Source organism: Sus scrofa, chromosome 7 (assembly GCF_000003025.6).
Source record: "Sus scrofa isolate TJ Tabasco breed Duroc chromosome 7, Sscrofa11.1, whole genome shotgun sequence".
Taxonomy (NCBI): Eukaryota; Metazoa; Chordata; class Mammalia; order Artiodactyla; family Suidae; genus Sus; species Sus scrofa.
The window spans coordinates 4,387,569-4,414,888 of NC_010449.5; the positions used below are offsets into that span (position 1 = coordinate 4,387,569).

The 27,320-nt window shown below is 52.0% G+C and overlaps 1 long non-coding RNA gene across 6 annotated transcripts; it reads right to left on the reverse strand.

Annotated features, from left to right (window-relative positions):
• On the reverse strand, positions 157-27,130 carry LOC102165101. Of its 6 annotated transcripts, XR_002346281.1 has the most exons (5): positions 27,030-27,130; positions 26,625-26,784; positions 5,780-5,909; positions 2,994-3,163; positions 1,845-2,096 (listed from the first exon to the last, which is right to left on the reverse strand). It is a non-coding gene; the product is annotated as an uncharacterized LOC102165101 (long non-coding RNA). The 6 variants fall into 6 exon arrangements; XR_002346282.1 differs by lacking the exons at positions 26,625-26,784; positions 27,030-27,130 and adding an exon at positions 157-664 and having other exon boundaries at positions 1,861-2,096; positions 5,780-6,040; XR_002346283.1 differs by lacking the exons at positions 26,625-26,784; positions 27,030-27,130 and adding an exon at positions 6,064-7,242.

Consider the following 27,320-nt stretch of genomic DNA (forward strand, 5'->3'; position numbering starts at 1 on the left):
AGTTCCCAGGCTAGGGGTCGAATCAGAGCTGCAGCTGCCGGTCTACACCACAGCCACAGCAATGCAGGATCCCAGCCTCATCTTCAACCTACACCACAGCTCACGGCAACACCGGATCCTTAACCCACTGAGCAAGACCAGGGATCGAACCCGCATCTTCATCAATGCTAACAGTTTTCGTTACCACTGAGCCACAATGGGAACTCCAGTTCCCAAATCTGATTTGCTTCTATGCTAATTTAATTTCCTGGCTCTCATGATGTTTGCTTGTGGCCAAAAATGTGTTTGCAAACAATGGACTCAAGTGTCTTTCAGGGTAGCACGCTCCATCCGAGTCAGATACAACCTTGACCCCAGCACCTTCCCGAGAGCCCTGCCTCTGGCTCCTCTGAACCTCCCACTCCAGCCTAAGGGAGCGGCCTGGTGGAGACAGGCTCCCTTCCGGTGGGAGAGGGGGAAGGGAAGGCCCTGCCAGGGAGACGCGCTAGGCAACCTTCAGTTAAAAATAAATCCCGATCTCTTTAAGTTTCAGTTCATGAAACAGGGCATGGCGGCCAGTGCTGGTGAGACGAGCCAGACCCGCGTGGATTCCAGCCCTGACTCGGCATGGTGCTGGTCCCGTGATCCTGGCCAGGAGCAGGCTTCTGAACCTTGTACTCTCCCGCTGCAAGTGGGGGAAATCAGTGTCATTTCAGAGGGCAGAGTTCCCCACAGGAGGGGCTTGGGGGAGGGAGGGAGGCACACGCGCCCTGCCCCCACCCCTTCACAGAGCCCTGCGGGGGAGAGGGGGGCAGAAGGACAGGTGGCAGTGGCCACAATGACCAGTAAGTACAACACATCCTACAGCCAAAGATGGTCCAGTTATCACAGCTTGGGGAGCATTTAAGGAGAACAGGTGCCGAAGACATCCGGCAGGGTACCAGATACGTGGTCAATATTATAACTACTAGCTTCCTTCAGCCCCTAAACAAAAGGCTTTTGAGTGTAGACCATTCTGGCTGGAGTCTATAATCCTTTCCACCTCCTGTCAAATCTCCCCTTCAGAAGAACACAGAGAGCACCTAAAACCCGGGGCTTAGCCTTCATCACACACATACTCACTGGCAGGTAGTATTTCTTGAGCGTCTTTTTTTTTTTTTTTTTTTTTTTTTTTTTGGCTGCACCTGCAGCACACAAAAGTCTCCAGGCCAGGGATCAAAACTGCACCACAGGAATTCTGTCGTGGCTCAGCAGGAACGAACCTGACTAGTATCCATGAGGATGGGTCGATCCCTGGACTTGCTCAGGGGGTTAAGGATCCTGTGTTGCCATGAGCTGGGGTGTAGATCGCAGACACAGCTCAGATCCCAAGTTGCTGTGGCTGCGGTGTAAACCAGCAGCTGCAGCTCCGATTGGACCCCTAGCCTGGGAACTTCATATGCCCCAGGTGTGGCCCCTAAAAAGACAAAAAAAAAAAAAAAATTGTGCCACTGCAGTGACTGGAGCTGCTGCAGTGACAACTTGGATCTTTAACCTGCTAAGCCGCAAGGGAACTCCGAGCATCTTTTTTTTTTAATTATTAAAATCTAGTTGATTGAGGAGTTCCTGCTGTGGCACAATGGGTTCAGAGGTGTCTCTGCAGTGCCGGAACACAGGTTCGATCCCTGACCTGGTTCCATGGGTTAAAGGATCTAGCATTGCCACAGCTGTGGCTTAGGTCACAACTGCAGCAGAGATCGGATCCTTGGCCCAAGAACTCCATATGTCTCGAGGCAGTGCCCCCCCGCAAAAAAAAAAAGGAAAAAAAATGTTTAAGTGTGGTTGTTTGACAATTCTGTGTTAATTTCGGCTGTGCAGCAAAGTGATTCAGTATATACATACTTTCCTTTGTTTATTCTTTTCCATTAAGGCTTATTATTACAGGATGTTGGCTATGATTCCCCGTGCTCGACAGTAGCTGCTTGTTGTTTATCCATCCTCTGTCTTCTAGATTCCCGAGCAGGTGGCCTGGGTCTGACTGAGGCTGCAGAAATCAGACCAGGAACAGAGGGCTTGCTTCACGGGAGGCAGGTAGACCCAGATGTGCGTACGGTGGGCGTCTGCTTCCTCGCCGAGGGCTGAAATGACACAGACCTCGGAGCACGAAGGCCCTGGCGGCTTAACCACTGATTCTTTCGTAGCGGTAACTCCCGCTTCCTCCACGCACCTGGATGGCTCGCGAGCCAACCCGACTGGCACCGTTAACTCAGGTAACGTGCGCAGGGCCGGAAGGTCGCTCAGGCCTCCTTTTGAACCCAGAGCTGAGCTCAGGCCCTAAGGAAAGGCTCCTTCGCGTGATGGCGAGAAGCACATCATAAACGTTAGCGAGACGTGGCTTTAAATACTGGCTGAGTCACTTCACCGTGGGGTGACCTCGGTCAAGAACCTAAACTCCCTGGGGCTCCGTTTCCTCCTCCCCTAAACCAGGAAGGAAACACACTCAACCGTTCTGTGCAGCTTTCCAGGGTCAGAGCGCGTAGCACCAGGCTTAGCGCACAGTAACTGCTCAATAAATAAGGAAGAGATCACGGGGGAGCAGACCCAGCTCACGGCAAGAGGACCCTGCATCCCCGAGCGTTTTGCCCTCCGATAGGCGCCGTGTGCTGAGAGGCTTAGACGCACAACGACTCTCTCCAGCCTCATCCGACTTTGACGAGGTCAATGTCATGTTTCCATAGATGAGAAAACCAGGCTTGGGAAAGTGAAGCACCCTGTGTAAGACCACAGAGCCAGGATTCGAAGCCCGCTTCGGGTACCTGAAACGACTGCTGCCTCTCCCCTGAGGAGGGGCGTTGAAGCCGCCTCTCCCAAATGACGGCGTCCTGGTAACGCCACTCACCCCCCTGGCCGAGTGAGAGGCTCCCCGGATGGGATGGATCCGGAAGGGGCCGGTGGACCGTGCACAGTGATGGCACGAAAAGGCCTGAATCCTCCCTAGAACACACCGTCTAGCAGGAAAGGAGGGCAGGACTCACCTAAGTAACCCCGTGAGGACAGTACAGAGCAGGGCGGAAGCGGGACCAAGAGGCTTGTTTTCTTCTTTTCTCTTCTTTCCTCTGGGGGTGGACTAGGAGCCTGTACCCCAGACAGCGGGCCACATCAGGCATCACCCTCAGGGAACCTTTTTTTCTTTTTACGGCCGCACCTGCAGCATATGGAAGTTCCCAGGCTAGGGTCAAATCAGAGCTGCAGCTGCCGGCCTACATCACAGCCACAGCAACACCAGATCCAAGTCACATCTGTGGCCTACACCACAGCTCACAGCAATGCCGGATCCTTAACCCACTGAGCAAGGCCAGGGATGGAACCCACGTCCTCATGGATACCATTTGGGTTCATTACCACTGAGCCACAACAGGAACTCCTACCTTGGTTCTTAACCCATTGAGCCACAATAGAAATGCCAAGACCTTTTTTTATTTTTTGGCTGTGCCCATGGCATGTGGAGGTTCCCAGGCATGCCAAGGATGGAACCTGCGCCACAGCAGTGACAACGCCAGATCCTTAACCTGACGAGCCACCAGGGAACTCCAAAGAGTCTTTAAAAGAACACACTTCAAAGTAATTTTTAAAAAGGGGGGTTCCCATCATGACTCAGCGGTTAACAAATCTGACTGGCATCCATGAGGATGCAGGTTCGATCCCTGGCCTCGCTTAGTGGGTTAAGGATCCGGTGTTGCTGTGGTATAAGTCACAGATGCGGCTCAGATCCTGCATTGCTATGGCCCCAGTATAGCCTGGCGGCTCCAGCTCCAATTGGACCCCTAGTCTGGGAACCTCCATATGCTGCAGGGGCAGCCCTAAAAGAGAGAAAGACAAAAAATTTTAAAAAATATAAAAATAAAAAAGAATACATTTGCTCTGATTTTAGTTCGCTTTGGCAGGGGTGGCTTTGTGAGAACTAGCTAGACCACACACATGGACTCTATTCTCTTTGTATTTGCTTTGAATTGCATATTATTCAGACAACACGCATCTCACGTGAGTTGCCATCGTCCTAAGGACAGCAGGGAGTGAGCAGGACTGGCTTTGCAGGCGGAGGGGCTGGGGAAGCCCTGGGAATGGCAGGCCTGGCAAAGACGGGATCAGGTTGAGGAGGGTCGTCAAAGCCAGGGGTCCAGCCCCCACCCCCACCCCAAGCCCATGCCTGCAGCCCCGGTCTGTGTGGAACATTCTCAGGGGACTCGCCACCCACCGCCACCCCCTCTTTCCGGGGGCTCCGGTGGGGTGTGTGCCTGGGGTGTGTTCACAGAGGCGGGGTTTCCCATCACTTAGGACTTTAGCTGCAAGAACGGAATCCTCTTCGTTTCAGAGCAGGTCCTGACACCAAGGGTTACGTGTCGAGTCCCCTTTTCCACGAAGACGTGGTATCATCATGGTTTGCTGCACACGGGTCCACCTGAGCTTGTCCAGTGCGGCCTCGATCTGTCCATCACTGGTCCTAGCCTACCTGGGCCCACAGCTGAAGCTCACAGACCCTTCCTGCCAGCCCAGCCTGGCTTTCGTGTCCAGAATCAGGACCGGCCCTGGGCAGGAGGGTTTATGGACATTGTCCCCTCCCTCCGCCTCTTCCACCTCTGCCCCTGTCTCAGCAGAGGCGATTTCATGTTCCAGAAGGGAAATGTAGGGCAGGGGCACGGGCTCCAGGGCTGCCCCGGGCACCACGCTCCTGCCCAACGCTTCCGCTCTGGAACATCAAATTGCCTCTCGTTCCCTCGGTCTGGAAATCCTGGAATTTCTGGAGCGCTGCTTAGTGTCCCAGTTCTTCCCAAATCCCCGAGGACAGGGGCTCTGCGTTGCTTCAGCCAGGCATGGGGCCGCTGCTCTGGGGACCCACCACGCCACGAGCCGCTCGGACACTGGCTCTGCGTGTGGTCGCCTTGCCACCTTGGCCTCTGCTAACGGGGCCAGGTGTCAGACTTACCCCAGCGCAGCCACCTGGAGACCAGCCTGGTAGGTGCCCTGTGACCCCCTCACTGTTAAGGGCCTTTAAATATAACGCACCTGGAGAGGAGCTCCAGGGAGCAGGTGGTGACAGGAAATAGAGAGCCGGATGAAAATGGCAGAAAGCAGGAGCCGTGAGGCAGCAGAGAGAAGAGATGGGGGGAGACCCCAATGGTGGGAAATCACCACTTCTGAGGGGAGAACAACCATTGCTAGGGTAACACTCGACCTTGAACAAGCTCCCCGTTCCCCAAGAGGCCTAGGGAAGCATCTCCAGCCTTCCCTCCTTCTCTGACTGTCCTTCCACCAAACTCCCAGCACCTGCAGCAACCAGCCTTGGTCTGCAGTCTCCCCACCTGAAATAGCCAGACTAACTCAGCAAGCATCCCTTCCAGGGACCAGGGCCCACCCCTGAGCCACGGTTGGGCCTTGCCTCCCCCTGTGTCCACTGAGTCACGCCCACACCTGTCCCGAGAGCACGGCAGCCTGTGGCCCTCACCAGCTCCCAGCAACATCACAGACCCTGTACAGAAATCCCTGAGCTCCACGCTGTCCTAGCCTCTTCTGGAAAGGGACAGAACCGTCTCTGTGGTTACTTCCTCATCCATGAGCTGAAAGTGACCAAACCTGCTCCACACGCCCACAGAGGCACCTGGAGCCACTGATGAGGTGATGGGAGGGCGTGGTCCAGCCACGGCTGCAGGAGGAAGTAGCATCGCCTTGGTGATGGAGTGCCATCCCCATCCGTGCCCCTGGCCCACCCCCGCTGATGTACTTCTGGTGCCTCCTGCCCACCTTGACCTTCCCTCCATCCCACCTGCTCTGGGGCTCCAGTCCTGCCTCCAGACCCACAAGGCACGCCGTCTGCAGCTCCTCCTTGCACAGTCACCTCGAGTCTTCCAGGGCAGTTGCTGCATTTCAGAGGCTGAGAAATGTGGTTGAAAGAGCTGGAAAAACAAATGATACATGTAGGACTCTCCTTCGGTTTCCCGTCAGCCTCCTCTCCCGCCACCTCCGCAGGAGGCACTGCCCCTTCCTTCATAAGCAGCTGGCACATGAGAATCACCTGGGCCAAAGCCCAAGCCGATTACACAGACTCACTTGGAAAAGGGCCCAACATCAGAGCAAAGTCCCCAGGTAACTCTAATGAGGCCCAGGGGAGGCACCACTGCCCGCCAACCACACTGCGGTTCCAGAGCCTGGATTCTAGCATCTTCCAGGGAGCTTGGCTGCCACATCTCTCGCTCTCTCCAGGACTGTGCCTCACTGCCTCACTGCTCCCATCCTGCCCCCACTTTATCCTCTGAGCCCCGGTCCCCTGCTGGCTTTTCCCTGTGGCTCACATCACTGTGCCCAGCGGCTCTCCCTTGCCCAGAGTCGAATAAGCATTCATGGGTGTGGACTTTTCTTCCTTTTTGGCCGCACTCACAGCCTGCAGAACTCCCCAAGCCAGGGATCAAACTCGAACCACAGCAGCAACCCAAGCCACTGCAGGGACAGCACCAGATCCTTCACCCGTGGCACCACAAGAGAACTGCAGGGATGTGAGTTTTTAATTTTGCAGGTGGACAAAGCCGTCTCTGGGGTGCAGAGTCTCCCCTTGACCTCATTCTCCTTCCTCCTTTCTCCCCGAGCCAACCACGAACCAGTGGTCCCTGCCACCACCCTCCACACGTCAGCAGGAGGACACCTGCCCTTGCAAAGCCAGAGAGCCCCTCCCATCATCTGTGTGCAGCCGCCTCAGCCCTTGGGCTTCCTGCTCAGTGAGGAGGACTCTGGAACTGTGGTTTGTCGGTAAGACTTCCCTGCTCTTGGGTAAACACAGGAGGATTCTTCAGGCACCCTCCCGTTTCGGAGACACAATAGATCAAAGCGGAGTCCAAAGAAAGAAGAAAGGGTGGGTCGGGTCCCACCTGGGGAGCGCCTGCCCCAGGACTGAGGATCTGAAGGGATCTTTTCCTTCTGTGGCAAGTGAGCTGGAAGGGAGTTCCGCCTGGACCCAAGGCACAGGTCAGAGAGGAGCAGCGCACACACCGCAGACCTCGGGGACAGCAGGGCTCAGCCCAGGCCACCACGATCCAGCACGAAACCCAGCAAAGCAAGTCCCACAGCTGCTTCGGATTCCGGTGTCTATTAGTTATGTTAACCCCCTGCTGCGTCTAGTAAGCGCACCTCGCATTATGTCTAAAAGCAATGTGCACGCCGTCATTGAAAACGCTTTATCGCTAGAGTTCCAGCAGCTTAAGAACACGACTAGTGGAGTTCCCCTCGTGGCAGAGTGGTTAATGAATCCGACTAAGAACCTTGAGGTTGAGGGTTCAAACCCTGGCCTCGATCAGTGGGTTAAGGATCTGGGGTTGCCGTGAGCTGTGGTGCAGGTCGCAGACTCGGCTCGGATCTGGTTTGCTGTGGCTCTGGCGTAGGCCGGTGGCTACAGCTCGGATTAGACCCCTAGCCTGAGAAGAGCCACAGGCCGTGGATGCGGCCCCAAAAAGACCAAAAAAAAAGACAAAAAAAAAAAAAAAAAAAAAGAACACGACTAGTACCCCCGAGGATGTGGGTTCGATCCTGGCCTCACTCAGTGCGTTAAGGATCCAGCGATACCATGAGCTGTGATGTAGGTCACAGATGCAGCTGGGATCCCTTGTTGCTGTGGCTGTGGTGTAGGCCGGCAGCTATAGCTCCGATTCCATCCCTAGCCTGGGAACTCCATATGCCGTGGGTGCGGCCCTAAAAAGCAAAGGAAAGTGAAGGAAAAGAAAATAAAACACTTTACTTTATTGCTGAAAAAAAAAAGATAGCCATCATCCGACAACACAGCATCCCCACCAAACCTTCAATTTATAAAAAATGCAGAGCCGGCAAAGCACAATAAAATGAGCTGTGCCTCTACTTCTTAAGGAAACGCAGAGAAAAGCCCCGTGGGCCATGCCCTGTAACTGAACAAAGAATCAGAAACTCGTTGGTCTGGACCCGGGATGGAGCCACATGGACGGTCGCCTCCCTGCGACAGACACTGTCACATACACACCTATAGCCTGCAGGTGCTGCCAAATTCTCAAAGCCGGTCCTGAAGGTAAGTCATAGCTCACGACTCACCCTTCAGTCGCTCGCTCCCCGAGGACGAGCTCAACGCCCTCTCCACGTGAAATGAGAACACGCAGGGTCGTGACACAGCCCCCACCTGGGGACCCCAGAGTCTAGAGGGGAGGACAAAGCATAACAGGTTATACAGTGATGCCAGTGGTTTTAAAAAAAGTAAGGAGTTCCCACTGTCATGCAGCAGAAACGAATCTGACTAGGAACCATGAAGGCGCATGTTCAATCCCTGGCCTCGCTCAGTAGGTTAATGATCCGGCGTTGCCGTGAGCTGTGGTGTAGGTCGCAGACGTGGCTCGGATTCTGCATCACTGTGGCTGTGGTGTAGGCCGGCAGCTGCAGCTCCAATTCAACCCCTAGCCTGGGAACCTCCACATGACACAGGTGTGCCCTAAAAAGACAAAAAGACCAAAAATAAAAATAAAAATAAGAAAGCATTGCTAAGTGGCACAGAGAGGGACCCACCTGGGGGCCAAGAGCTAAGGCGAGGTTTATGGTCCTGAGTCACTCCAGCGCCCAGGACAAAAGGAGGTCGGTCCCCTTCACCTTTTTTTTTTTTCCCCGTTTCCCACACAGTTAATCTACTGAAATTGGGAACTCAGAGATCACCCCTTTGAAGGTTTCTCGGCAGAGCCGGAAAGGTTGTCCTGTTCCCCCTGGAGCGCTGGGCACATCCATTCCCACAGATCCTCCAGTGCCTCGGGCTCCCACAGACTCATCGAGAAGGTCCCTCTGAAAGCGGAAGCAGAACCTTCGCGGCCGCCGTGTGGCTTTCCCTCTCCCGGGTGACTCGCATAATTAAGCACGTGCTGGGGCTCAGCAGCCCGGACTCCGTCTCTGTCGCACTCCATCCTTCTTCACCCTTCCCAGGCCCTGTTGTTTTTCCTCCGACGGAGTCCCCTCCACCTCTGATGCCCCTTTCGCCCCGCCCCACGGCATCGGCCCACCTCGGATCCCCAAGCCCCACCAAGCAACTGTCTTGTCACTGTAACCATGTCCATCTTATAACTGAGAGCATGTGAGCACAGCCTGGAAAGGACTGATGATAGGAGCCACTCGGGAAGGGTTCAAGGAGGACTGTGGTTTAGGGAAAAAAGGGAGATGATGGGTCTGGAATCTGCTGCGAGTTCAGGGAGGCCTCCAATCCCTTTTTGTCTTTTTAGGGCCGCACCCGTGGCACATGGAAGTTCCCAGGCTAGGGGTGAATCGGAATTCTAATGTGTTTAGAGCAGGAAGACCAGCCCCAGGCTCTGCTGGTCCGTCTGGCCAACAGCCCGGGAACATTCCTGGTTTGGCCCATCTCACCTCCCCTCCTGCTAACATTATGTGAGAACCAGGAAAGCCTGCAGCCGTGTGTGTGTGTGTGTGTGTGTGTGTGTGTGTGTGTGTGTGTGTGTGTGTGTGTGTGTGTGTGTAGGGCATGCCATGTGGCCCTCCATGCTCTGTCTTCGCTGACAGATGGTTACTGTGTGTGTGTGTGTGTGTGTGTGTGTGTGTGTGTGTGTGTGTGTGTGTGTGTGTAGGGCATGCCATGTGGCCCCTCCATGCTCTGTCTTCGCTGAACAGATGGTTCACACCCAGTCTGCTCTGGCCGGAACCAAAGGCACTGCATATCTAAAAGCACACCCCTCGGTGGTGGGGGTATCTTCCTAAGTGTCGGAGGAAGGCGGTTTCTGAATTAGATGACTGCTCCTGATACTTGGCCGTGCATTCTGGAAGGCTCAAAAAACGAAGACGTGGGGCCACTGGAAACGTGCCATGTGGGCAGTGGGTCTGCTAGCACCCCCCCTTTAAAAAATAACAGTATCTTGGAGTTTCTATGGGGGCGCAACGGGATCAGCAGCATCTTGGGACACAGGTTCCATCCCCCACCCCGCAGAGTGGGTTAAGGATCCAGCAGGGTCACAGCTGTGGCTCAGGTCGCATCCCCTCAGATCTGATCCCTGCCCGGGAACTCCATATGCCGTGGGGTGGCTAAAAATATAAAAAATAATAAGATAAAAAATAAAAATATCTTTCTCTGTCATCAACATTTAATGCCTCCTTTCCCACAAACCTATTTGTTCCACCCACTCAATAGATCTAAGAAATTGTATGGCGTTCCGTCGTGGTGCAGTGGTTAACGAATCCGACTAGGAACCATGAGGTTGCGGGTTCGATCCCTGCCTTGCTCAGTGGGTTAAGGATCCGGCGCTGCTGTGAGCTGTGGTGTAGGTTGCAGACACGGCTCGGATCCCGAATTGCTGTGGCTCTGGTGTAGGCTGACGGCTACAGCTCCAATTCGACCCCTAGCCTGGGAACCTCCATATGCCGCAAGAGTGGCCCAAGAAATGGCAAAAAGACAAAAAAAAAAAAAAAAAAATTGTGCTTACTGCTGCGGCTCGGATCATTGCTGTGGTGAGGGTTCGATTCCTAGCCCAGGAATTTTCTCATGCCCCAGGTGCAGCTAAAAAGAATAAAATAAGAAACTGTGCTGAGCTTTACGCCTGGAAACAGACCTTCCGGGCCATTTGCAAGTGACTGTGAAGCTTACGCTCCTCCTCCACCCACCCCCCAACAAACGGATTTGCATTTGCTTTCTGTTAAATTAATGAAGATTTGCTTGGACTACGTAATACCCAGAAAAAGGTAACCAGTGATAGTCTTCATAAACACTGTTTCATGAAGGGACAACAGGCAGGGAAAAAAAAAAAAAAAAATACTTGTCAAGAAGCAATTTTCAGACTTCCCGCTGTCCAAGTATGAGACATCTTTTGCCTCCTGAAACATTAATTTTCTGTGAAAAATAAGGCCACTGGACAAAATAATCTCTATGACCCTTTCTGCTCCAAAACACTACGATCTTTCAATGTACTGCATTCTTTCCCACTCAGCTTCCATCACTTATTTCCAGTGCAGTTAACAGGAATTGAATGTATGCTGAAAGCAAAATCCTGTAATCAACCATTACAATGCAATACCCAGTAAAGATTAAGTCAGTTTTAAAAATATGAAGGAAAAATCCATGCATTTCAGAAAAGAAACACCAGTAGCTGATAAGTACATGAAAAGATGCTCAATTTCACTAGGGATCAGAAAGACAAAAATTACAATGAGTTGCCATTTTTCTTCCTCTAAACTGATAAAAATATAAAAGAGTGATAATAAATATTGGCAAGGATGTGCAGAAACAGCAGTATAATGCATACATTTTGGAGGCCAATTTGTATTATCTACGGAAAGGCAAAAGCTTGGTACCATTTAACCTGGACCCAAATGGTCACTATTCATACGCGTTACATCATTACGTGTAATTTAAAAAGTCCTTTATATTGTACCCATACAAATGGGTATTGATAGACACGGAGAGGAAGTTATAGTCGAGATGCTTTGCCGAGGGGAAAAAAGCACGTGACCAAGAAGCCTGTAAAGTGCGGTCCGTGTCTGTAAACCTCCGCTTCTTCCTCGTCTGTCTCTTGCTACGTATGAGCTGCGTGCGTGAAAACAGGTTTGCACATGCACGCGTACACATCCACGTGGCGAAAGACCCGGGGCCCCCCAGGAGGGGACTGGGTTGAGGGAAGCCTGCAGAGGCACGGGGGCCACGTGTGGTGACACAGATGGAGCACGGGGACATCCCAACAGTAGACATCGAGGGGTGTTCGTACTTGCTGCTGTACAATTTTCTGACAGTCGGCAGGAGGCCTTTTCCCAGCGGCACACCCATGAAGGGACTGTCACCTTTATTCGGCATGTCTGTGCATTATTTTGACCATAAGCACGCATCGCTCTTACAGTGAAAATCATTGGAAAATCTCAACATTGCCCTTGACTTCAGTCAGCTAACAATCAAACGGAAAACAGAAAAAGGACCAAAATCAGCTTAGAGTCTTCTAACCTGATCACTTCTCCGTAAATTGCAGTGCTTTCTGCTTCTGAAAATCCTCTCTTGTAGTTCTGGCAACTTGTGTGGCTTGCTTTTTTTTTTTTTTTTTTTTTTTTAGAGCCGAACCTGCGGCATATGGAAGTTCCCAGGCTGGGGGTCCAATCAGAGCTGCAACTGTGGGCCTGTGCCACAGCCACCACAACACTGGATCTGAGCCACATCTGCAACCTACATTGAAGCTTATGGCAATGTTGAATCCTTAACCCACTCAGCGAGGCCAAGGATCAAACCTGGATCCTCACAGACACTGTGTCAGGTTCCTAACCCACCGAGCCACAATGGGAACTCCAACTTGGGCGATTTTTAAAGTCACAAACACCAAACAGCTCCACCTTGACATTCCACGTATTCTCAAGGACTTTCTTTTTTTTTTTTTTTTTTTTTTGTCTTTTGTCTTGTTGTTGTTGTTGTTGTTGTTGCTATTTCTTGGGCCCTCCCACGGCATATGGAGGTTCCCGGGCTAGAGGTCGAATCGGAGCTGTAGCCGCCGGCCTACACCAGAGCCACAGCAACGCGGGATCCAAGCCGCGTCTGCAACCTACACCACAGCTCACGGCAACGCCGGATCATTAACCCACTGAGCAAGGGCAGGGACCGAACCCGCAACCTCATGGTTCCTAGTCGGATTCGTTAACCACTGCGCCACGACGGGAACTCCTCTCAAGGACTTTCTTACCCCTTCCAAGGTCTTCCCACATCTCCAGGCACCCCCTTCATCCTGCCTCAGTCTCTGCATGGGTGTCCTCTTCACCCACCCTCCCCTCTGAGGGGTGTCTTGTCCACAGTCCCCCACCTTCGTCCTTTTTTTTTTTTTTTTTTTTGCCTTTTCTAGGCCACTTCCTGTGGCATATGGAGGTTCCCAGGCTAGGGGTCAAATCGGAGCTATAGTCTCCAGGCTACACCAGAGCCACAGCAATGCGGGATCCGAGCTGGTCTGAACCTACACCACAGCTCACGGCAACGCCAGATCCTTAACCCACTGAGCAAGGCCAGGGACTGAACCAGCAACCTCATGGTTCCTAGTCGGAATCGTTAACCACTGCGCCACGGCAGGAACTCCCATAGTCCCCTCTCTTCATGGGAAGAACTCAGGTCCAGGGACACACAAGGTCAGGCACCAGTCACCCTGAATAAACACTCTTCCTAAGGTCTTGGTGCTGGTACCTGAGTCCTCCATCCCCCATTCTCATGAGATACTTTCATATCTGTTCGTGCTTTCTCCCTCAGTCCATCCCATTCACCGAGGTATGGATTCGACACGAATACCAACCACCTGCTCTGAGCCACTCATGTCTGGTTGACTCACACACGTCCTTCCCTTCCAATTTTGCACGAGGTGGTGATGCTGCAATGCAGGCCTGGGGCTCCAGGAGCCCAGAGAAGCCATGTCCTATTTGGAAGACACAGAGGGTTTCTGAAAGGAGGGCTGTGGGGACTGAAGGCTGGGTGATAAGGAGGAAGGCAGGAGAGGTGACTCCATGGCAGGTGCAGTGAGAGATACTTTGCAGCCAGAGCCGAGGTGTTAGGGAAGAGAGCTGGGAAGAGAGCTGGAACTGGGCCGCAGGCACCTGGAAAGGACTGGACAGGTCATCAGGAGCTACTGAGCCACTGAAGGAGATCGGCTGAGGGCAAACACAGCCAGCTCCGGTTTCTGGAAACACAGTCTCAGTGGTGGTTTGAAGGTTGACCCAGGGGAAGCAGGACTAACGTCCAGAAGCCCGGCCAGGCGGCTGGTGCTCCAGGCTGGGCCTTTCCATGTGTGTTCAAACAGGACATGATGCTCTGAAATGAGCCAACCTCCTAAAATCCGCAATAAACTGCATTATACTGAACTTGCAGAGCGCGTCCAGACAAAGTCAAGTTTGCATTTCAAGAGAATACAGAAATTTATAAAATATTAAGTTCTTCTTGAATTTTTCTTCCTTTTCTTTTTTTTTTTTTTTTTTTTTTTTTGGTTTTTTGTTTTTTGTCTTTTCATGGCAGCATATAGAGGTTCCCAGCTAGGGGGCAAATCAGAGCTACAGCTGCCAACCTATGCCACAGCCACAGCAACACAGGATCCGAGCCATGTCTGATACCTACACCACAGCTCACGGCAACGCCGGATCTTAACCCACTGAGCAAGGCAGGGATCGAACCGCAACCTCATGATTCCTAGTCGGATTCATTTCCACAGCACCACAGCGGGAACTGCAGGTTCTACTTGAATTTTGTAACTTACATGTTTCCTTCTTAAATTAATTTCATCTTACTTTATGTTATTTAAGCCGCAAATCAAGCTGAAAGCAAAGCCTATCTAATAATGGGGGTGTTTATGGTCATTCCTGGAGTTGACCTTCCAGGTCATCTTTCAGTCTCAGGAGATGTTGAATGTTACTCTGCTTTCTTTAAATTCGTAAGGTAATTAATCTGTGACTATACTTACATTTAACCTGGATGATACCCGCAGTTGCTCTGCTTTTGAATAGTAGCCATGATGAGTAGTGGCTACTGTGTCCTTGAAATACAGATGTTTGAGATGTGCTGTAACTGAAATCCACACTACGTCTCTAACATTTCACATGAAAAAAGAATATAAATTATCTCATTAATCATTTTATACTTAGGAGTTACCGCTGTGGCTCAGCAGGTTAAGAACCTGACTAATATCCATGAGGATGCAGGTTCAATCTTTGGCCTCGCTCAGTGAGGTTAAAGATCTGGCTTTGCTGCAAGCTGTGGTGTAGGTCGCAGATGTGGCTCAGATCTTGAGTTGCTGTGGCTATGGCGTAGGCTGGCAGTGTCAGCTCCAATTCAACTTCTAGCCTGGGAACCTCCATATGCTATGGGTGTGGCCCTAAAAAGGAAAAGAAAAAAAAAAGACATAAAAATAATAATTTTATACTTATGTTAAAATGATAAGGTTTTCATATATTTGGTTAAATAAAATGTCATTGAATTTCTTTTCCTTTTTTGGCCACACTTGTGGCATGTGGAAGTTCCTGGGCCGGGGATCGAACCCACGCCACAGTAACAATCCAAGCCACTGCAGTGACGATGTTGGATCCTTAACATACAAGAGAACTCCAAAATGTCATTAAATTTCAAAAGCAAAAAACAACAAAAGCCGCACAATAGATAACTATTATTGAATAAACTCTAATTTTCATCCATTGGGGTAAAAAAAAGAGAAGGTTAACTCTATATAGAAATTTAACTCTAGTTCCAATTTCACTTCCTTAAGACGCCACATACAGAAGAACAGTAGTTGGCTTTATATGCTTATCCAAAGGATGATTAAAGGTACTTAGCTTTCCTTTAGGACTCCACGTGTTGAACCTCAGGGTTTTAAAAAAGAAAAAAAGAGAAAAAAGTGAGTTTATTTTCTCAACCACGAACTGCAATTTGCATTTGGCCTCAGCCTCTTAGAATTAGTAACTTCCCCCTTTCTTGCACCGAGCACACGGCTCACATTTTAACATGGAAGCTCTTTTCTCCACCTTCCATGCCTTCTTCAGAACGCTAGAGAGAAATGGGAAGGAAATCAGGCATGAAAAGAAAGAGAGTGAGCAAGAGAGAAACCCCAGGAAAAGACTCTCTCCCTGTGTCCTGAGTCTGTGTCCTGAGCTGAGAGTTTCTTTCATGTCTGCAAAACAAGGATGTGAGCCAGCCCGAGAAATAGGACAGCCAGAACAGTTAGAAAATTCTGCATGCCTTCGCTAGAGGTAACGCCACTCCAGGTCCTCTGTATTTTTCATCCATTGAAAGCCCAAGTGGAGTGTAACTGCTGTGGAAAACAATATGGAGCTTCCTCAGAAAACCAAAAATAGAACTATCCGTTGATCCAGCAATCCCACTCCTGGGCATCTATCCTAAGAAAACCATGACTCGAAAAGACACATGGACTCCAGTGTTCATTGCAGCACTATGTACAATAGCCAAGACATGGAAACAACCTAAATGCCCATTGACAGCGGCGTGGATCAAGAAGACGTGGTACATACACACAATGGAATATTACTCAGCCATTAAAAGGAACGAAAGAACGGCATTTGCCGCAACATGGATGGACCTAGAAATGATCATGCTAAGTCAGTCAGACAGTGAGACACCAGCATCAAATGCCTTCACTTCCATGTGAAATCTAAGAAAAAAGGACAGAATGAACATCTTTGCAGAACAGATACTGACTCACAGACGTTGAAAAACTTATGGTTTCCAAAGGAGACAGGGTGGGGGTGGGGGGAAGCGCTGCGGGTTTGGGATGGACATGCTGTGAAAGTTGGTTGTGATGATTGCTGTACAGCTATAAATGGAATAAAATCCATTGATATAAAAAAAGATAAAATGTAAAAACAAATAAACTGTGTAACCATAAAAAAAAAAAAAAAAATAGACCAAGTGGAAGGGAGAAAATCCAGGTCAGCAGCAGCAGGAGGACACCTGGCCGGAAAACAAGGCCATGGGGACACGGGGGTGTTATTCAGTCTTCAAGTCTGAATGAGACCCGAGTCCTTCAACAAAAGGGCGCAGTTGGGTGAAGAGAGTGGGAGTGCAGGCGGATCTCAACACGACGAGAAGCAGCGTTTCTAAACGGAACGGGACTCGGAGTTCCCGTCGTGGCTCAGTGGTTAACCAATCCGACTAGGAACCATAAGGTTGTGGGTTCGGCCCCCGGTCTTGCTCAGTGGGTTAAGGATCCAGCATTGCCTTGAGCTGTGGTGTAGGTGGCAGACGTGGGCTTGGATCTGGCGTTGCTGTGGCTGTGGCGTAGGCCGGTGGCTACAGCTCCGATTCGACCCCTAACCTGGGAACCTCCATATGCCGCGGGAGCGGCCCCAGAAAAGCCAAAAAGACAAAAAAATAAATAAATAAAAATAAAAGGAACGGGACTCACAGAGCTGTTGAGACGATAACACATTTGTCACACAAAACACAGGCTTGCAGCTAGACCGCTGCTGTTTCTCCAAGTACATTAAGAATGAACTGCGAGAGGTGTGTTTGGCCCATCCTCTTTCTCTTGGGGATGTTTTATTAAGCGAAAGTTTCTGAACATACTATTCTTAATATAAATAAACTAGAAAAAGATCTATGCAAACGCAAGCTGAAAGTATTTTTATGGAAATAAACTAGACACAGATCCTGGGCTGAATAGTTAACCATTAGGTCCACGCACACAGACAGAAACCAGCGACCATGGCCGCACCAGCTAAACGCCTTTAATAATCAACACCCTGCTCATGTGAACCTCCCTCCTGAGGCCCAGTGTTTTCACAAACACCCTCTCATTTCTATACACAACAGCCCCAGGGCCTTAGCGAGGCAGAGTCTATTCTCATTTTGTAACCATAAAAAGTCAGGTGCCAGAGTTCCCGCTGTGGCTCCTGGTAATGAACCTGACTAGTATCCGTGAGGATGTGGTTCATCCCTGGCCTTACTCACTGGGTTAAGGATCTGGCATTACCGTGAGCTGCAGTGTGGGTTGCAGATGCGACTCGGGATCGGGCGTGGCTGTGGCTGTGGTGTAGGCCAGCAGCTGTAGCTCCAATTCGACCCCTAGCCTGGGAACCTCCATATGCTGCACGGGAAGCCCTAAAAAGCAAAGCAAAAAAAAAAAAGTCAGGTGCCAAAAGGTCAACTGACTTGCCCCAGGTCACAGAGTCATTAGCCAGGCCTACACGCCAGGCAGGCAGACAGAGCTCCCAGGAAACTATCTGTGCCTTGCCAGGAACTAAAATTATATTCTAGTATTTCAACAACCATTTTGGACACAATCCCTTCCCCCAAAACCACACTGTAATAGAGTTGCCACTTTTGTTCCAAGAAGGCTCTTTGATGGTGAAGATTCAACAAGCCTCTTCCTTCATCCAAACTGGTTTGCCCAGAACTCCCCGTTCAACAGGTGAGAGGAAGTGGCATCTGTGAACCAGGACCTGTATGCAGAGCCAACTCCAAACAGAATCCAATTATCACCACAGCAAGTTTCCCCAACCTGGGTGTCTGACAAATTCCCACCCAGGGTGAGGTCAGAACCTTTACACTTAGGGACAATAGCAAGGAGCCGGTGAGACCCCTAAGACGTGGCTCTTTTCGTTGGGCTCCAACGTCGACTGACCCTGCAAGGCCCTTCAAGCTCGAGTCCCAGGTCTTGCCCCCCGCTGTCCTGAACTGATGCCAATGTGGGACTGTGCCTCCCACCTCCGGGCCTGCGCAGACGCAGACTCCTGCTTATCCAACCCCGCTCTCCCCCATGCTATATGCCACTTCTTCCAGGAAGCCTTCCTGACCTCCCCAAGCCACATATTTCCATAGTCCCCCGTCCTGCTCCTGGCACAGAATTTAAGGCAACACCCCTGCACAGTAACTACCTGTTAATTTGTCGACATCCCCGACTTAGACCATAAACCCTTGAGAGCAGGGCCTGGCTCTGTCTTTGCCATTATACGCCCCACAGCACCTAGCAAAGTGCCTGGTTGTGAATAAATGATTGAATGAATGTTTGCAGTCAACAAGCATGCATGACTTGCCGTTAGGGCAGGCATGCTGCTGGACCCTGAGGATAGGAAGGGGAAGTTATGATCTATTAATGCCTTCATCTCCATTTCCCATACAGATTTTTACCAAAACACCACGCCCAGCAGGTAACAGGTGAGAAGGGCCCAGGGAGCCCCAGAGCTGGCTACAGCCAGAGCAAGGATCGCTTCTCAACTGTTTAGATTCATCTGGCCTTGCAACTGCTGCTCCATGGGAACTACCAAACAGATGGGACTATTCTAGGCCACAGACTAGCGTCACGCCTTGAGGCCCCTAGACGGTCAGTCCCCCAGAGCAATGAGATTCCAAAGGTTCCTCTGAACAGGGAGAGAGTAGAGAGGGGAGACCCTAGGCCGTCATTCTCAACAAATGGACCATTGGCATCACCTGAGAACGTGACAGAAAGGCCCATTATCCAGGCCTCCTCAGACACATGGAACCAGAACCACATGGCAGGGGTGGGGCTCGGCGTCTGTGTTTTCACTGGCCTTGCGTGTGAGTCTGATGCACGTGCAAATGTGAGAACCCCTGCCTAGTTCTTTATCTTCAGGGTGCTTACTGCTCTCAGAGGTCCCTTGTTTATTTATTTGGAAGCCTTATTTATTTCCTGTCCGCTCTCACTGGAATCGTCGCTGCAGGACAACTGGAACTTGCCCGTCTTGCTCAAGGCTCTGCATCTTCTGTGGCTCAGGACAGGCTGTCACATCGTGGTGCTTGGTAAATATTTGTCCAGCAAACAAACGCATCTTCCTCTTTTTGCTTGTTTTCCTCAATTTCCAGAGAGCTGGCCATGAACAATCCCGGAAGGACTTAAGCCACCCCCGTGAGTCATCTGGCCAAGCCTGGTTATCTGTCAGTGAGTGCTAAGCCTCCAAGGACAGGCGATGCAACAGGACACGGCCCCACTTCATCACTCTTTTGCCCAAATCCCCAAGGCTGGAGTCTTCACTCACAGTCTAGGCGTCTCAGGGAGTTCCCATCATGGCTCCACAGTAATGAACCGACTAGGATCCATGAGGATGCAGATCCCATCTGTGGCCCCACTCAGTGGGTTAAGGACCTGGTGCTGCTGTGAGCTGTGGTGTAGCTCGCAGACACTGCTCAGATCCTGCATTGCTGTGGCTGCGGTGTAGGCTGGCAGCTGCGGCTCTGATTCTATGCCTAGCCTGGAACGTCCATATGCGGCCCTTAAAAAAAAATCTAGGTGTCTGAGGCCCACCAAGGGATGTGGGATCACTAAAGAAGGCCCCTCTGGGGGGACTCGACCCTTTGCAGCCCCTTAGCACTTGTGACACACCTGGCACAGCACCTGCTGCGTGGTCCCCCACCTCTGTGCACACAGCCACCCTCCGCTCTCACACCACCCAGGGAAAGAAAACGCACCACTCACCATGTGCATAGAATTCCACCTACATGCTTCAAGACACATTTGCTGAGAAGTTCCCCTATTAGGTCAGTGGCAGGAAGGCCACGTTCTGGGGGAAGAGGCAAGGGAAACAGCCATTCATAAAAAAGAAAGATAATAGCTACCCCACCTCGGTACTTTTGTACACACCGTGGGGTCTGTTTTCCTCTGATGAGGAAACGGAGGCTTAGAAAACCGCCCTCCCAAGGCCTTAAAGCCGTGGACCGTGGGCCTCGACCTCTAACCCAGCTCTGACCCCAAAGCCCTTCTTAACCTCTGAAAAAAATCACAAACACACTTGCCCCCCTCCCGGGGGCGGCGGGGGGGGTGGGGCGGCAAGCCAGCTGCAGTGTTTCGCTTAAACACCTGGGCAGTAGGGAGAGAGAAAATGAGCTTCAGGAGGGATACACTGGGCGAATGGCTGGGCCCGGGAGAAGGGGACACCACGCCTCCCTTCCTGGTTCTGCCTGGGCCCGCCTGGACGGTGCATATTAACCCGAGGGGGTGAGCATCCTGGCGGGTTCGCAGGGCCTGCAGGAGGTTGGATGCTGACTCACTGCCTGTGTGGCAGCCACGGGTCTCCAGGGCTCCCGCAGCGGGCGGGCTCCCGCGCTGGGCCGAGGGTGCCCCGAGGCCCCTCTGCCTTCAGCATCTCCGAGGCTTTACCCGCCTTTTCCCAATCACGCCAGCACCCACGCAAGGGAGCGTGGGCGCTGTGGAGCAAAGGTTTCTGGAAAGCTCACTGGCACAAGCAAGGAAGGACGAAAGGCTCCTGGATGGCAAAGCACCTGCAGAAGCTGTTTCTGAGCTTAGCTCCCTGGGGCTCCCGGAGCACGGGCCCCGGCCCCTCCGCTTGCTCCGCCCCCGCCCCAGGCTTGCTTCACCCCTGCACCTGTCCCAGAACAAAGTGGAAAAGCCAGGTGTGGGGCATCTTTCTTTCTGCCCCCGTGTGCCTCCCACCAAAGATCGAATTAAAGTGAAAAAGCTACGTGCCCTTGAGGTCGTGGAAACCGTCAGCTTGACCACTTGGCACAGAGGCGATGAGAGCTCCGGGGCTCGGATTGAAAATTACATTATGCTGAATGGGAGTTTACCCTCCCGCTTCTTCAGATGTCTCTACACCCAAAAATGTCATGCCAGGGAACTCCCCCTGTGGTGCAAGGAGATCAGTGGTGTCTTGGGAGCTCTGGGAGGCGGGTTCCATCCCGGCCTGGCACAGCGCATTAAGGATCTGGCGTTGCCCCAGCTCAGGTGGCAACTGCAGCTGGGATCCGATCTCTGGCCATGTGCCGCGGGGCTGAGACCGCTTTGGAGACACAGAACGGACACACCCATCCGCTCAGCTCTGATACCCCCGCCCCCAGCGAGGTTTGGAACCCCCTTTCTTGTTCCAAGAAAGCCACTCTCCACGCTGAGCTGTTGGCAGTGGGGGATGGACTCTCATGGCAGGGGGAGGGCGAAGAGAGAGGGGGGCCAAGCCAGCCCCGGTTGGGAGGCACAGCCCTGAAACAGAGGCCTGGGCTGGGAGACTGGAACTCCAGCAGCTTCTGTGAGCCGAACACGCCTGGGCGCAGGCTGACGGCACCTCCTGGTTCATGCCACTATGAAAGGACAAATTGGACAAGGAGCAAAATCAGCCAGGGCCCAGCAACTGGGCAAAGACTGTAGGGCATGCAACCCAGAATGGGGAGCCGGATGGGTCCGTTCAAGGGTGAGTGCCACCACCTCCACCCCAGGAAAGCCCTGATGACAAAGCCTGCTCCCTCTGGACCACATTTGCCTCTCCCAGGAGTCGCCGCTTCCCACTGCAGCATACCCTGTGTCCACGAGCCAGGGCCCACCACCAGGCGCTGACACCTCTCCCCAGCCCGCAGGTCAGAGCACCAGGCTGACACCAGGCTCCTGGTCACATGATCCGCACAGGGGCCTGGCTCCTGCCCCTTCGGCGGTGACCCCGGTTGCAACAGTGGGTTAAAGTTCAGAGGCTGCCTGGTAAAAACATCCACCTCCGTGATAAGCAGCTCCTTTCCTGGCAGATAAGCCCAGCAGGAGAGAAAACATTTTCCAACACCCCTCAGCCATCCTTCCAGCAGCTTCGCTATGGAAGGCCTCGAACCAGGCTTCCTGGTGCTGATCGCCAATTACAATGGGATTCATGGATTTTAATATTTTTCCCCAAATAAGCAATAGCCTGGTGCTTTATTTTCAACATGCTGCTTCAACATCCAGCTTATTTTTATTTGTTGCTTTTGTGTCGATTTATTTAAACAATAACAACAAAAAAGTGTTCACCCATTTCTTTTTTTTTTTCTTTGTCTTTTTGTCTCTTTGTCTTTTCTAAGCTGCACCTGCAGCATATGAAGATTCCCAGGCTAATCTGGGGTCTAATCAAATCTGTAGCTGCTGGCCTACGCCAGAGTCCCAGCAACACCAGATCCGAGCCTCGTCTGGCCTACACCACAGCTCATGGCAACACCAGATCCTTAACCCACTGAGCAAGGCCAGGGATCGAACCTGCAACCGCATGGATCCTAGTCGGATTCGTTAACCACTGAGCCATGACGGGAACTCCCATTTCTTATTTTTAGTAAAACCACAGGTTTTCAGAGGTAAAGCCAATGAGGTCTCCTTTCAGGCTGTTCATGGAATCAGGGTTTGGGATCACCGAGCAGACCCAAGAAATGTGGATTCAGTGAGTCCCGGTGCTGGCAGGAGGACATGGGTAGAGAGAGGACTCTTCTGAGGGGACCACGAACTTTGTCCTCTGGTCAAAATGTTCCTCCTGGCCCAGAATCTCCCACTAGGCATCCCACTGCCCTGGAGGGGAAGTTGTTAGGGGTTTAACTAATGCAGAGAGAGCGGGGCGAGGATACAAACTGGAGTCCCTGAGGTTCCCTGGCGGCACAGCAGGCTAAGGATCCAGCCTGGTCACTGCTATGGTGTGGGTTCCATCCTGGCAGGTGGACTTCTGCATGCCACAGGCGCAGCCAAAAAAAATCAGAGAAAACAAGAAAATAAAATGGAGCCCCAGCCTTAAAGAGCTTCTGACAGAGTTACACAGGAAAGTTAACAAAGACACAGTTGTCAGCCCCCAAACGTCTCCCATGCTGTTGTTACCTAGGTGGAACACCAGTGGTTTAGATTGCAGCTTTTATTTAACTTTTCTTTTTTTATGGCTACACCCGAGGTATAGGAAAGTTCCCGGGCCAGGGATTGAATCTGAGCTGCCGAATCCTTTAACCCACTGCACCTGGCCAGGAATCAAACCCACGCCTCCACAGCGGCCGTGAACCACTGCAGTTGGATTCTTAACCATTGGCAGGAGAGCCAAGGTTTTTTTTCTTTTCCATCTTTTTGTCTTTTAGGGCTGCACCTGTGGCATATGGGGTTCCCAGGCTAGGGTCTAATCGGAGCTGTAGCCGCTGACCTACACCAGAGCCACAGCAACATGGGATCCAAGCCACGTCTTCGATCTACACCACAGCTCACGGCAATGCCAGATCCTTAACCCACTGAGCGAGGCCAGGGATTGAACCCAAAACCTCATGGTTCCTAGTCGGATTCGTTGCCGCTGTGCCACGACGGGAACTCCAGGAGCTCTAAGTTTAGATTTTAAAAAGAGGACATGGGAGTTCCTCCTCCCTCCTCCACCCCCTCCTCCACCCCTCCTCCTCCCTCCACGCTCTCCCCTGGGCATCTCACCCGCAGCGTCAAGTCCCCACACTCCCAAGTCTTTATCGTCACCCCAGTCCTGTCCTCCCAGCTCCGGATTCCAGGGAAGTCATCTCCCCGCAGTCCTGACAAGTGACTCTAACTTCCCACCTTCGTCCCCCCGCCTCCCCCGGTGCTGCTTTGGCTCTTTTCTCACTCCCAGCTCTGTACACTTGCCAAGGAGACATCCCACCCAGAGAGCCCAGGCTCACCTGGCTGTGCGCCTTCCCTCCCCGGCTCCTGTCCAAGCCTGGCCAGGTAGACCTTCTGCAGGGCTCGCCAGCCAGCCCCACCTCTCCCACCCGCCCCTGCCCCCCGCCCCAGGACATGGTGTCTTTGTGTCAGGCCTTCTCCCTGGTCTCCCAGACTCAGTCTTGGTACCTGGGGTTGTCTCACTATGACTATGGTCTTTTAAGGACCCCCCCCTGGCTGGCTCCTGGCAGGTACACAGGAAGCCCTCACTCCCCAGAACACGACCATACACAAAGAGCCCTGGGCTGCCCCTGGAGCACCCAACTTTTGGGGACAGCATTTTGGGATGTTGTTGTTTGTTGATTTTCTTTTTATGGCCCCACCTGTGGCATATGGAGGTTCCCAGGCTAGGGGTGGAATCGGAGCTGCAGCTGCCAGCCTGCCCCACAGCCACAGCAACACCGGATCCTTAAGCCACTGATCGAGGCCAGGGATCAAACCCACATCCTCACCGAGACATCATTGGGTCCTTAACCTGCTGAGCTGCAACGGGAACTCCCTGAGCAACATTTTGAAATAATGATTTTTCAAGCATAGAATGTACTTAGCGAGACTAATCAATTGCAATGGGAAGCTTCCAGACTGTCCATGTGGGTTTGGTTTGTTTTGTTTTGCTTTTTAGGGCTGCACCCTTGGCACACAGAGGTTCCCAGGCTAGGGGTGGAATCAGAGTTGTAGCTGCCAGCCTACACCACAGCCACAGCAACACAGATCCTTAACCCACTGAGCAAGGCCAGGGATCAAACCTGCATCCTCATGGATACTAGTCAGATTCGTTAACCACTGAGCCACGAGGGGAACTCCCATCCATATTCTTAACGGCACATCCAGTGTGCCCTCTGTTCCCTGTTGCATGTGCCTCGATGGTTGGCACTCTGCAGGTGAGACCTTCAGGCCCAGGCCCATTTCCCTGCCAGCCTCTGAGGTGCTGGGCTCCACCCAGTTTTGAACCACCCGAGAGTGTCCTAATGGCCTGGGCCCCTCCCGCCCTCACGCCCACGCGTGGGAGGCCTTTTCCCTTTCTGATGTCCCTGCTGACTCCTTACGTCTCAACTAGAAGCATCTGGCTAGATCTAGAGTCATTTTTGGCTGCTGTTGTTAGGTTTTTTGGGCCATGCCTGAGGCATGCAACAGTTCCCAGACCAGGGATAGAGTCTACACCGCAGCAGGGACGACACTGAATCCTGCACAGCTAGGCCACCAGGGAACTCCTGGAGGCACCTTTATTGATACGGCCTGGAGAGAGGCGGCTGCCATCCTTGTCATCTAGTGACCAGGGGCCAAGGATCTGCTCCACACCCCACAACGCAGGACAGTCCCCATGGCTCAGAATGATCTGGTCCAAAACGCCGACAGTTCCCGGGATGTGAAACCGTGTCCAGATCCAGCTCAACTCTCCCTCTCTGCTCCCCAAAGCCTCCTTTCCTCCACAAAGGAGAGAGAAGCCTCGATCTCCACGTCACGTCCAAATGCCTGCAGCAACCCTTACTGCCGTTGACTCCTCTGTCTCTTCCCAAAGCTTCTTTCTTTGTTCTTTTTTTTTTCTTTTTTTCTTTTGGAGGCGCACCTGTGGGAGATGGAAGTTCCTGGGCTAGGGGGGCAAATCAGAGCTGCAGCTGCCAGCCTACACCACAGCCACAGCATCGCCAGATCCTTGCCACATCTGTGACCTACACCGCAGCCTGCGGCAACACCAGATCCTCAACGCACTGAGCAAGGCCAGGGTTCGAAATCACATCCTCACAGAGGCAGCACTGGGTCCTCAACCAGCTAAGCCACAGCAAGAGCTCCCCAAAGCTTGAGAGCAAGGATTTTGGCTTCTTCTCCTTCTGCACATTGGAAGGTCTCAGAGACTGACATACAGAGAGAAAAGTGAGTCTGAGCCCAGCCAGACGGCATTTCATAAGGCACTGAGAAGAAAAGAGTCCCCTGCCCCAAGAACCACCTCATCTCTTGTTTACACTGCCATTAGTGGCTTTTCACTTAGAAAGACCACAGTGTGCTGGGTATGGCAGAGGACGGAGCTTTTCACATGGACTGGTTTCTGCTTCGGCTTACACAATAAAATTTGCTGCCAAGCCAGCACATCAAGGTCAAAAGAGTATTTCAAATACCAGCAGTTCCTCTTAACCAATCACGAAAAAAATATACCCACTCTCAGTACATGTTCTGCCTTGCGAAAAGTGAGGCAATAGAGGAAGGACAGAAGGACAAATTCTTGGAGAAACTGTTAAAAAAAAAAAAAGAGAGAGCGAGAGAGAGCTCTCAGAACCCCAGGAGTGGTTACCCTCCCTCTTGGCCACAAAGCAGTGAAAACTTAAGTATTAAATTTATGGAAAGAAAAAGGCAAAACCTCCCACGAAGCAGATTTCTCCATGCAGCTTATTTACCCAAATTCTAGGAGCTCCTGTTGTGGCTCAGCGGGTTAAGAACATGACTAGTATCCATGAGGATGCAGGTTCGATCCCTGGCCTCGTTCAGTGGGTTGAGGATCCGGCATTGCCTTGAGCTGTGGTGTAGGTCACAGAGGCAGCTGGTGTTGCTGTGCCTGTGGTGTAGGCTGGCAGCTGCAGCTCCAATTCAACCCCTAGCCAGGGAACCTCCATATGCTACAGGTGTGGCCAAAAAAATAAAAAATAAAATAAAATACCCAAATTCTGGAAGACTAACGAAAATCAGTGAAAAAAAGTCAGTGAAAAGAAAATACGGGGGGAAAAGAAGGAAAATATTTTTAAAACCTGCTTTGTCCCCACCCACCTGGGACCAGCGTCTCCCTTGATGCCACCAGAAGGATGCTCCAGATGCAGTACAGCCAGTCTCACCATGGACCTGTCCCTGCTGGACCACTCTTGACCCAGGATCCTGACAACCTCTCAGCGGCTAGAAGAATGCGAGCCAGGAGAAGGACGTTCAGATGCTAGAACCAAAATGTGAAACTGACTTAGGAAAAAAAAAAAACCGATTCAACACCGAAGAAGCTAATGCAGATCCCAACCCTCTGCCTTTTGACATGGTTGGATTTCCTGTTCTCTTTGCAAAGGGAGGTCCATGCCAAAGGCCTGCAAGCGGGGAGCATCAAGGTCACTGCCGACCCCCAGCGGCGCACATGGGAGCTACCCAAGTGGAGGCACCTGCTCCCACCCCTGAGGAATGCAGCTCTACCTGACACAGAACTCAGCCCGGGCGCGGACCACGGTCCGCCACCAAAATGTATGTAGCAAGACGGTAAGTTGTGCAGTGATTGCTGAGTTAGATACAGTATCAGACAGGAACCCCGTGTCAGGTGATGCTGCAGCCAGAGATTACCATCTGGAACAGGCAGCGCTGCACGCGTGGGAGGGCAAGTCTGGTGCCTGGGGGGAGTTCGGGGAGGGACAAGGATGGGGGGAGGGGGACTGGGAGCCCTGGGACACAGCAGCCGCCAATGGAGAAAGGGGACCTCTATTTCTTCTC